Genomic DNA, 12,448 nt, shown 5'->3' with positions numbered 1-12,448 from the left:
GTAAAGCTAAATATTCTACCATACCCCAAATTTAAATTTTTGTTCTTTTTTTTTTTTTTTTTTTACTGTGCTGTGTATGTCCCTGATATAATTTATTCCACATTGACAAAGGGAAAATCAAAGCATATATCTGCAGAAGAAAATTATTTAAATGATTTTCTTATAATCTTCAGGTCTGGAGTGTTTTACTTACTTAAAAGAACCCAATAAGTTGCTAAACCAACATTCCATCTGTTTCCAGGCTTTCCTAACTATCCTTAAGGATTCTTTGAGTAAATTTCTAATAAAGTTTAAGATTTGAGGGACTTCTTGGATTTTATTAAGCATTTTCTTTATGAATGTTGTAGGGAGGGAGATGATTTTTGCATGTGTTTTTAGCAGCAAACATCTATATGGAGAAACTAGAATGGATAACTAGAATGGACAGGATTCGGCTCTGAAAATCATCTGTACACAAAGTCAATTAGTCAAAGAATTCACCCAAACTTAGACAGGGATTGGACTGAATCTAGATGAGGTTTCCATTCCCCTTCTGTATTTCAAGACTTTTTGTAATGAATCAGAGAAGGCAGTTTCAGTAGAACAGCAACTCAAGTGTGTAGGACATTTTTCACAAGATGTTAAAATTGAGACTTGATTTCTTGTTTTCTACAATTCCTACTAGATTTTCCACTTCAAAGGTAAAAAAAAGAGGAAAAAAAACCCCAAAATGAACAGAACCAACAAAAAAATCCCACTTTAGCACATTAATTATTCTTTTTAGGCATGATTCCCGAATGTTCTTGATTACAATAAACCTATCTTGATAAGCGCATTATCAAAATTTCTTTGAAGACCATTGTTTCATTTGATTTCTCTTATAAACAACTCATTTTGTTAAAGAATACTCAAGCTAAGCCAGACTTTTACATAGACAGCACAGATGCTCGGTGTTAAAGACTATCCCAATTAAGAAAATCTTACACTTTTTTTTTTTTAATTCCACTAACACTTCAAGGTGCAAGGTAATTTCTAAAATCAATAGGGGATATAAATATCAGAAAAGTGCAGATGACAGATTGTCTTCCACCTATCTACTGCAGAACTATTCTCACTTCCTTCTGCAGCAGCTTATATTTTACCTGCTTACTGCACTACTAAATGGTGGCAACATTTTTTTCTAATAAGTTGTTTCCTAGGCAGCGAGGGCGAGATTCATTCTACCTAAATGCAGACAGTTAACTAAGATGTTGAACATGGGAAAACTTCCATTCTGTACATTTTCTATTCTCTCAGTCAGAGGGCAGACACAGATCATAATAAATATTTCTTAGGAAAGCTTTATACTCTAAGTTGCTACTATTATCAGTAGAAACAAGCTTTTGTTATTAATAACATGATTAGCAACAAAACAGATACACTTATTCACTCACACATACTTTATTCATATATGCATCCACACGTATTTGTCCGACTAGGTCTCAGTTTGGAGTCCATTTCTAACAGTAGACTCAAGAACATCAATTCACTGGCATACATCTTCTATACAGATGTTTATATAAAGTCCATCAGAGGTCTATTTCATCATGTATATTTATAACCTCACAGTCTTCATCTGCCTTCAGCAGTCCCTGACCTCTTGGATGCAGCCTGTTAGACAATCTGCCATCGGTACACCCGTTGTGTGTTCAACAGCGTTTTGGTCTCCAGAGACTATCCATTCCTGCAGAATAAGCAGTTCTCCTGAGCTTCTAAATGCTATGGAAACTTTCACACACTACCTTCTCAGCAGATAGGTTTTCTCAGTTCAATAATTTCTCTCTCCAAAGCTACAAATATGTTGTAGCAGCCATTTACACCAGAGCATATAAAAGAGAGATTTCTGACAATCGAAGTCAGTGGATGGGGGAAGATAATGCATGTAAAGAAATCATTCTGCCACCCTCTCAGAGCACCTCTTCATTTTGTTGTATAATTGAATTGTTTATATAAGGATTCAGCACCACTCTTATTCCTGTCTGAGATGCCTCAATTACGTTTCCATAGTTGGACTGGATGGGCCGTAGGTAGTTCATGATACCAAATTATAGGAGGCCTGCTCTGCTTGGGATCAAAACTGCTTCTTCTCTATCTTGAGTCATGTCTAATGTTTCAAATTTCAGTTACAACATCAAGGAAGTAAATGAAAAGATTTTTAATAGCTTTTAATAAAACTATATTAAAACAATGATAGTAGTGAAAGTGATGCTTTGACATTTCTTAAATGTCAGTTATCCTTGGATTCTATGCTCTTTCTTAACCTCCATGATGACCATTAGCGATAAAACTGAAACTGTTACAGTTTGAACAAGATTCAAAGAAAAAAGATATATAAAAGTGTAGGATATCTGTTTAGCACAGATAAAGCAATAAAATGTCAAACACTAAGACTGTTTATGAAATTACAAACACTTTCTCTGTAGCATTCTAATTTCATATAGAATGTTCCAGCTCCAGTGAGATCTTTTACACGAAGACAACGAAAATTAACTTTAAAGTTAATTCTAACTCATCATTCCCTACACAATCTAACTCAGACAAAAAGCATTTTAATGGCAGTGCTATATACGTACCTGTCTTTACAAGAAACCTTGGGAATGTGTGTGAAAGATAAAGGCTGAAATATGATCAGAGAACCTTCCACATTCATACCGTGCATAGTTAACTCACCAAATCCGTTATACTATCACCAAGCATTTCTAAATACAGCCTTCCATGAAAGCAGAGAATATCCATGGTTTTTTGAAACCATTCAATTTTGAGGTCTTCACAAAGTATTACATGTCAGATTTTTAGAAAGAACCATCTCCAATGAGTGATTTATCCTTGGAAAAGATTTTGGTACATTCTTATGTACAAAAGAGGTGTCTGATATGACTCATAGTTAGAGATAGGTAAGATAGATTTTAAAATTTTACAAGTTTCAGTGTTCCTACATTTCTAACCTCCTGGGATACTTCACCAACACCACAACCAGCCAAAGCTCTGACTCAAACGTAGCATTTGAAATCTGCCTAAATTTAAGTAGGATGAAATCATTTAGTTGAATTTATTATATTATTCTCCTTCTTAGATGTATGTGTGTGCTTGAATGTTACTGAGTGGAGGCTAAGGTCCATATATGATTCACTTAGACCAACCAGTCTTTAAGCAACCTTAAAAGGGACATGCTGCAGATCCAAAAGCTGATCAATACACACTAGACTGAGCAGCTGGAGTCAGGGCAAGAAGCTGAAGCTGCCTGAACAATAACTAATTAATCAACAGTGCCCCACTGGGGACTAAAATGCTAATTGAAGCAGAACTAATACAAGTTTGAGATAAAATAACCCTGGAGTTAGACAGATCAACCACTGAGACAAAATAACTTTAAATAGGATCTGTCTCTCATCTACCTAGGAAAGCTTCTTCTTATTAATTATTTATTGAACAATCCTTCCCCTCAGAACTTCTGTGCCCAGCCGCCAAGGAGGATAACATAACTTCTATAAAGCTAACATCTGCTCATTCAGAATTCAAAGTACTTCATCAAATAGTTATATCAACAGCATAATTATGAAAAGGAGTGTTGGAAGGCCACAAAGGAAATCTGAGAATCTTCTTCAGCATACAAGGTAACTCTAAGCTGTTTAACATGATGTGTTATACTATGGTCCGTCATAGTTACAATTTTGTCAACTATATACTGTAGTAACCAGTGTATTACATTTAATTGTGTTAAATTGATGTTAGTAGTTCTTTTGAAGCGTCTCTTGATTTTTAGTGCGTTGATTTAAGTGTTTAGAGTTGACGTGAGAATCTCTTCTGAAAACTACAGCTTACCACATAAGAAACATTTTGCCTGATGTTCTCCCATTAAGTTTTATAGAAATGTTTGGGATTCTCAGTGTTCTCACTCAAATATATTGGGAAAAAAATATGTGAAAAACAAATTTTGACATCTCTCAAAACACGTGATGGCATGAAGAGCACAAAGAGACAAAATAAGTTTTATTGATGAGTTTTCATATTCTGCCAGTCATTGTCAAAATTGAATACATTCAGAGAGCAACTAACGAATCAGAAAAGCCATTCACAAATAAATTATAAAACAAATAGAAAGCCAGTGAGGATGGGGGAAATACTTCCAGATCCTGGTACATGGATACTTCCCAAAATATTCTCAAAATTCATCCTACTTAACATATTTTATACGATGCTGAACATAGCAAAAGTCATTATCTGACTGAATATGACTTAATTAATCCCTATTATGGATATCTTTGACATTTACAGTCATTTTAGGTGGAGCCTGAATTTGGCTCTGAAAACAATTTATAAAATCACATTCTGCTGGGGCCTTCTTTTATCCTATTGTCCTCAAGAAGGTGAGTGCAATAAGATGAGAAGGTGTGTGCAATAGGGTGTACCTCACAATAAAACTAAATTAAAAATAGAAATAGCTTGCTGAGAAAACATGGTTCTTGAAACAACAGAAAAAGATGAGATATAACATAGTTTATGCTCTCTTTACTAAACTTCAGAACTAGATGAACATATCAGTTCTAATTCTGAACACTAACTTATGTTCAACTTTGTTCTTTGCATGTATGAGCTCCGGTTATTAGGAGAGAAGCTCTGAAGTATACTTTGCTCAGATGAAAAAAGAGACACATCTGGGTCTCCGGTAAGCTACGCTCACAGGTTAAATCAAAATATATCTGAAAATATAAATATTTACCAGTAGCTTCTGAACAAAATTATGCTTCTTTCAGTTGCCTTAGGAGGCAGTATGTTACATACCCTATGATGGAATTTCAGGGGACTAGAACATAAAAAAATAAAAAGAAAAAAAATGAATTATGATACTATATATATCTGCAACTGATATCGAGTCCACAGGTAAAATAAAAGTAATAAATAAATAAATAAAACAATAAAAATAATAAAAGTAATAAAGTAATAGAGAAATAAATAAAATAATAAAAATAATAAAAGTAGTAAAGAAATAAATAAAATAATAAAAATAATAAAGAAATACCATTTCATAACCAGATACAAGACAATCTAAAGCCCTGATGCTGCAAAACAGGTGGGTTTAATCCCTTTCGTCTCCTGCCCTCAGCACCAGTGGAGATTAAAAAGAAGAGAATGCATTAATTTCTAGCTGTAAAAGGAAGTCTTATTTTTGCATAGAATCCAAAATAAAAAATATTAATTATATATTTTGCAGTACAAAAGGTGATACTAGGAATATAAAAGCAAAAGGTAATCCAATCATTATTATGATTATATGATTATAAATATATATGATTATATTATGATATAAGATAATGAGTGATTATGACATCTATAAGTAAATATCAGAGAAAATTGTATATTTATATGTGCTTTTTTTGTTCAGGTACTAAGGCTACTGTATATTTGATTTTTTTGGCTTTTATTCACAAGTACAGCATGCAGGAAAACACAGTTACTTGCTGTATAGGTGGACAATGTAGAAAGCTGTCAAGTCTTATAGTACAGTGGATTTTATCCATCAAAAGGAATAAATAAATGCAGACTACATTAGAGATAATCTAAAATTTGGCTAGAACTGATAATTAGTTGTGATTGATGTGGTGGAAAAAGAAGGCATAACAGTAGAAAGATAGGAAGGTCATAAGGTCAAAGCAACACGTTATGATACTGATGCATTTGTACTTTTAATACGTATAGATGCATCAGGATAGTGTTTGCTAAAAATGAAGATCTCATTTAAAATTAGAAATTTATTTTTTATTTTCAGAAACATTTGAGTGAAACATACATGGAGACTTGGAAATAGATTATTTAGACTATTTGAAATGCTGCCTAGAATGATTGCTTTCTGTTCTACCTGTGAAATGTTTACTGTATTTAGAAGTGCCTGCACATAAACATCTGCTACCTTGAATTGCAATAATCAAAAACAAACACTGAGATGGCAAGAAATATAATAACCTGAATAAAGGGGAACACATCATAGTGCTTCATCTACATATTTTCTATTTTCCATAAAACAAGAGCTATCAAGCCTATGCTGTGTATGAACGAGTAGTATCCAGAGAAGGAGGAAATAAGAGGGAAAGTATTTAACAGAAAAATTGTAAGTGGCATATACCGTCATTCTAGGCCATTAAATACTTCCCTAACTGAAAATGATACTTCAAAGGTAAACGAATAGAACTTATATGTACATGACCTCCAAATCCTCAGAACTTTTATACATACAACCACTTTATAGCTTACCCCCTGTAGCTTTAATTTTTTAGCCTTCTGAGTTTCCGATAGTGCTGAATCTCCATTCGAAGATTTAATGAGGTGATTCTCATCCCACCAGTAGTGCCATGTGACTCAGTGGCTTTTCTTAAAATGATTACATGAATGAAAACTAAACAGCAGGGCTTTCCTCTCCTTCTATCTTAAGTTGTGACAGAGATGGTTCCAGACTCGCTCATCCCTACACTGTTAAAAGCTTTTTCAGAGTACTCCTAGCAGGTATTTTGGTACTGGTGTAGAACATCTAAAACCATACCTTTGAGCCTCATGCAAAGTCAGTTGGGGACACGGCTGCATATTTGATTACATTTTTTTATGCATTTGTCAAAACCTCTTCAATTAAAACGTATCTGGGGCATGCCCTATCTGCTCCTTCTAATTTTCTGCTCTTTGACTGAGGCAGAGAGAATGGTTATGAAATCCTATTTAGATACCTACCTGTCTCCTCCATGGCAACTTGTGACTGTTTCTCAGCCATTAACTACACTGGCAAGCAGAAGAGTTGAAAACTATGAGCTACAGTACTTAAGCAAACTGAAGTCCTCTATTACTTTTCAGTTCAATTGTTGATTATAATTGGAAGAAAATACATACTGTGTATATCAAATGTATTGTTTCTGCTTCTGATCATGATCGATAATGTGCATTATCTTGTAAAAGACAAAAAGAACACCTTTCCTAAAGAGCTCATAAAAATAAGCAGTAGATGCAGAAAAGAAACTATACACTAAAACCCTCAGGTTTTATATTTCATAAACATAAAAATCTATTTTTGTATGTATCACAGGAGCAGTGAATCTTTAAGGAAGATTTTAATGAGGAAAAGGAAGAAATAGAAAAACATTATACTTTTCACCCTGGCCTTTTCATGAGTTTTCACCTCTGGAAAGTTTTTCTCAACCATCTTAAACCCTTCCCAGACACAGTACTGCCTTCCTCCACTTTTGTTTCCAAACTATTTGCACAATTCGAGAGGATTCAGAAATACTGTTGCAAAACTATTTAATAAAATGTAACCAAACAAATTCAAAATCCAGATACTAAAAAATTTTAATTAACCACTTCTAAAGCATATATAGAATACAAATATGAATTCCTAATTACTTCAGAAAAAAAAATTCAACAATATTGTAATTGGCTGTCAGCATCTCCCAAATTATTCACTATAAATTATTTATTTTCTAATCCAAAGCAGCAGCATTCCCATATCCAATTTATGAAAAACACCTGAGTCTTGCTCAGGGTCCTGAGTTAGTAATCTCTGCTGAGGACTGAATTAGGGTGTAACATACATTTTTTTTCCTTCAAAAATGATAAATAATGAGGCAATGGTAGAGAATACGCATCTACATTTCTTGTAGTAGGAGAAAACAGAAATTATATCCCTTGTATATCTGCAGATCTTGATACTGTAAATAAAATGTCATTTATTTTCCTACAGCCTCTATGAAGACTAGCAGGAAAATAATGAGTGATATTTATAGTATCTTCTTTCAGTGTTCCCTCTGAATTAAGTTTTTCATAGTCTTCCATCTTACAGAGGTCAGATCACATTAATCTTCCTGTCATACATAATGCTGTTAACATTAGGAGTGAATTAAATGAATATGGAGAGAGTTGTACAGGCACAGAAATACTAGGGGAAGATTTTCCAAATAAAACTTAATTTACGATTCCTTATCTTATATATTTATGTTAATTATTAAACACAATAGATTTTCTATAATAAAATTGTTTCTCTAATGTATGAGAATAGACACCTATAAAGTACCAAGACCGTGTCTTCTGTTTCATTTCACTCCAAATATTTCTTTCTCTGAATTAACTGTAGCAAGGCATTTCAAATAAAAAAAAAAGGTAAAAAGTTATTTGCTTTTATTTTATTAATTATTGAATTTAAAATATATTAGAAGAGATTGGCTTTTTTTTCTTTGTCACTGTTTTTTTTTTCAGAATTGTCATCATTTACCCCTTAACCAACAGCTAAAGAGTGCACAGCTGTTCTCTCACTTCTCCCCACCCAGTGGGATGGGGTGTGAGAATCTGAAAAGGAAAGGAAGACTCGTGGGTTTAGATAAAATCAGTTCAATAAAACAATAAAGTAAAAGAGAATGGTAATACTAATACTACTAATAATGGAATATACGAAACAATACTCAGCCTATCCCAAATAGTGATCACAAATTGTTCACTCCAAGAATTGAGTGCAAATACAGCAAATACAGCAAGCGCAGATGTTCAAGCAGGCACAGAGATCACAGCAAATGCAGAGGTCACCGAACCCAGAATACCCAACATAGAGAATGAAAAATGGGACACCAAGAGCAGAGGGCCACCTGTGCAAACTTCCTGCTTATAAGAGGAGCGTGATGTTCATGGTATGGAATACTTCCACTGGCCAGCTTGAGTTCAGCTGTCCTGGTTCTGCTTCTCCCAGCTTTATATGCCTACTTACTGGTAAAACATAGGTAACTGAAAAAGACCTTGATTTCCAAGCAGCAATCAAAATCAAACAACGTAGTTTTCAGCATTCTTCTCCAGCTAAAATCTAGGAAAACAGCAGCTACTGGGAAGAAAATTCTGTCCCAGACAAGCATAAACATAACCTAGCAACAACTAATACAATGTGTCATAGTCAAGATTATTCTCACACTAAATCCAAAACACAGCAGAGACTGGGAAGAAAATTTACTCTGTCCCAGCCAAAACCAGGACTTTTACTTGTGATTATCTTTTAAGTTGTTTTTTTTAAGGAAATCCTCCATTTAATCTAGAATAATGAAGCCTATATTCCTATGTTTTCAGGGAACAACTACACCAGTTTGGTTTGGATAAAAGTGTTTTGTGTCAGCATTCCAGATTTCAGCTTACTGCCTACTCTTAATGTGCGTTCTCTAAGAAATTTCACAGACACTTGATGTGAAATGCTATATGCCAGTACTTTTTTAAAAAATAATCATCTGTGAAATTTTCACATTCAAAATATAGTGAACAGAATTCTTCACAGCAGCAATTGTATGCAGTCATGTGTAAACTAATCAATCAGTATAAGCATCTAGTCTGAGGACGTTCTACTGCTGTGGTTTCAGTAAGAATTTGACTTTTATCTATAGATCGTCATTCAACAGGAAATTTTCCCCAAAATATTTTTTTTTGAAAAATGAAATCAGATTACCCTTAATGTATTTTGTTTTCAGGAACATCTTTCTTGCCTGTTCTACAAAGGAGTAAACTTGATAGCCATACATTGTTCCACTTGAAAGATCATACTCTAATCATACTCTGTAATCAAAATGAAATATTTCTATCTTACCATTGGTGGAAAAATCACTGAAGCAAAGAATTTTAGTACTTTAGCCTTAGGCTTAGACGCAAGGAGAATATTTCACATCCAATGTTCATTCTTTAGACCTTTATATAGATGGGTATATATGCATATATAAATATGTCACTATGCATGTATGCATATATGTTCTTATCAAAATGAAATAAATATAATGTGATAAAAATTGCAATGTTAACTAAATAGTTCCCTGCTGCTTCTCAGCACGTAGAACAGGCAAGAAAGTCCTTAGTCATGAAGATATACACTGTGTGTTGGAGAGGATTTTACTATTCCATTTACTGTTTCTCACCTCGAAAGGGTTCTCAAATTAATTGCTTACTCATGTAAAGTCCATAGGAGGACAATTATACAGTAGTTGCTCACAGATTTTTAGGAAGATTAATTAATCCAGTAAAGGATTGGGTATCTGTTAATGACAGCCATCTGTTGAATCAAAATATCAATTTTATCTTACAGTTTGTGAATCAAAACAACAAAGGAAAAGTCCAGTTACTGAAATATAAGAAATGATATTGTGCTTATTTAGAAAGAGGGAAGAATATTTAAATAAAAGCTCTGTACAGTAACATTTTCTAGTAGTGTTTTAGAGGTGCTTAGTACTAAACGTTGAAATTCATTAAAAGAATTAAAAATCAACTCATGAGTCACTTTTACCTGTCGTTTTATCTGTTTTATATCACCCGCCAGAGTAACGGAGATAAAAGTGTTATATTTCTGAGAAGGATTAGGTCACATTAACACAAAGGTGTTTTTAGATAAATATGTCATGGTGGTAGATGAGACCTCTTACAGAGAATGACTCATGCTGCAAGAATGTCAGCTTCACTGTGCACGCTGCATATTAATACTTTTCTCACACGTTCCTACAGGTCCACAAGCAGTGCATGATTAGAAAAGAGGAGAAGGAAGGAGAAAGGAGGGGAAGGTGGAGAATGAGAATAGGGAGAAAGAGAAGGAGGAAGGAGCACTATAAATAGCAAAAGTCTCATGATTCAGGAAGATTATATGCTCCAGGACAAGTGGATTTTTTTTTTTCAATCTTCATTATAAGAAGGTTTGAATTTCCATTCTATGTAATATGTGCCCAGAAAAAGAAATAAAGGCAAAAAATCTAATCAGAGGAAGGTGAGATATGTATACCACATGTACGATATGGTATATGCCATACACTAAAAAATTAGATACATAACAAAGAAAGGAAAAGACCTGAAAAATATGAAATATCTCCTGCAAATTTAATTTAAGGGATTTCCTAAAGAATAGTAAAATAGTGCCAACAGACACATGAACTCACATATTAACAGACATAAGCTGGTTCCAGTCTTAATGATTATTTAAACAAGTTTTCTACCACTATGAAAGAGTGCCTTTAGAACTGATGATATTTGGTGTGTCATACCTGTCTGTATGGCTAATGCCATGTTCCAACCTTACAAAATTATATTGTTACAAAACTTCCAAACAAAATGTTTTCCATTCTACCCAACTATAATTTTGTAGCAAGATGTGCAGTTAAAAATGTAATTGCTTTCTACTGATTGTTTCTTACCATAATGTATTTGGATTGATTTAACTCTGGACTGCCTGATTAGCATTTTTGATTACATATAACAATATCTAAAGATTTAGAATCTTCAAAGTACAAAGATCTCTTCCTACCCTTAGCTCCATTCTACTCCCAATTTTTATGTCTAACAAAGGGTAAAGTAAAAAATAAAGGAAAATCATTAAAAAAAGAAGAAAATTAGCTTAGAAATTGAGTGTGTAGTAATGAAGCATAATAATCCAAGATTTTTTTGCTATCAAATACACTATTGCATTTTTTTATAGACATCTTATACACCACAGAATAATAGAAACTATAAAAGGTCCTGACAGCATGTTAATGGATTCAATAATCTTCACAATAGATCACAGGGGAGGAATTATTATATAGATTTAGTATTAATAGCCATAATTTTTAAACAACTAGAATTCCCAGATAGTTACAAAGGCATAAAAGATACTTTTCCCATACTTTTCAGTTGTGAAATCCAATTCAGCTGATTATATGTATCATTTATATACGACACCGATAAGTGCTTGCCAACTGGACCCGTGGCTATAAAATCTAAGTTCTTCAAGGAATCCTTGTGATCTACAAACCTATTGTACTATGTCTTTGTGCCACACCAAGGGAAATTGTTAACCAGGACAAAAACAGTCATGAATGTGCACACGCAAATACACTCTACAGTAAAGCAACTGTGTTAATGATCTCGTTCTGAAGAAGGTACCTCTACTTCAAGTTTAAATATTGTGTTTCTAACTTGTGTAAAGTTTATTTAAAAATTTTATGTTTCTCCACTCCAGATTTGCTATGCTAGCAAAGCTGTATTTCACTGCTTATTTTCCCGTTCCTGTCATTGTTACCTGCAACCACCTTCACATTTTCTAAAAGGCCTTTCCTTCTTCATGGAATGACCTTCCTAAACTGGTGCCTGAAGTTGCTTCAGACCTCTGTATCAACTCCACTGATGCATAAAGCCAAGACATACTTGCAAATTTAGTATAATCCAGATAACAAGTGTTAGTATGCTTTTCTTTCTCTTACATATTCTATCATTTTTATTACCACCTTTTGGTTGGGCAGGGAATCAATGGCATTAAAAATATGTAGTCAATACAGGAGGTAATCCTTAGACTTAAATCTTAATAATGTACATAAAGGATACCCTGAATTGTAAACTGAGTTTCTTGGTCTGAAGAAGCATAATGCCTTTTTCATTAATTCTCCTGGAATTTTTCAGTGTGAGTAAGCTATGG

This window comes from Cuculus canorus, chromosome 3 (genome assembly GCF_017976375.1).
Source record: "Cuculus canorus isolate bCucCan1 chromosome 3, bCucCan1.pri, whole genome shotgun sequence".
Lineage (NCBI taxonomy): Eukaryota > Metazoa > Chordata > Aves > Cuculiformes > Cuculidae > Cuculus > Cuculus canorus.
Note: the sequence above shows the minus strand (reverse complement) of the source record.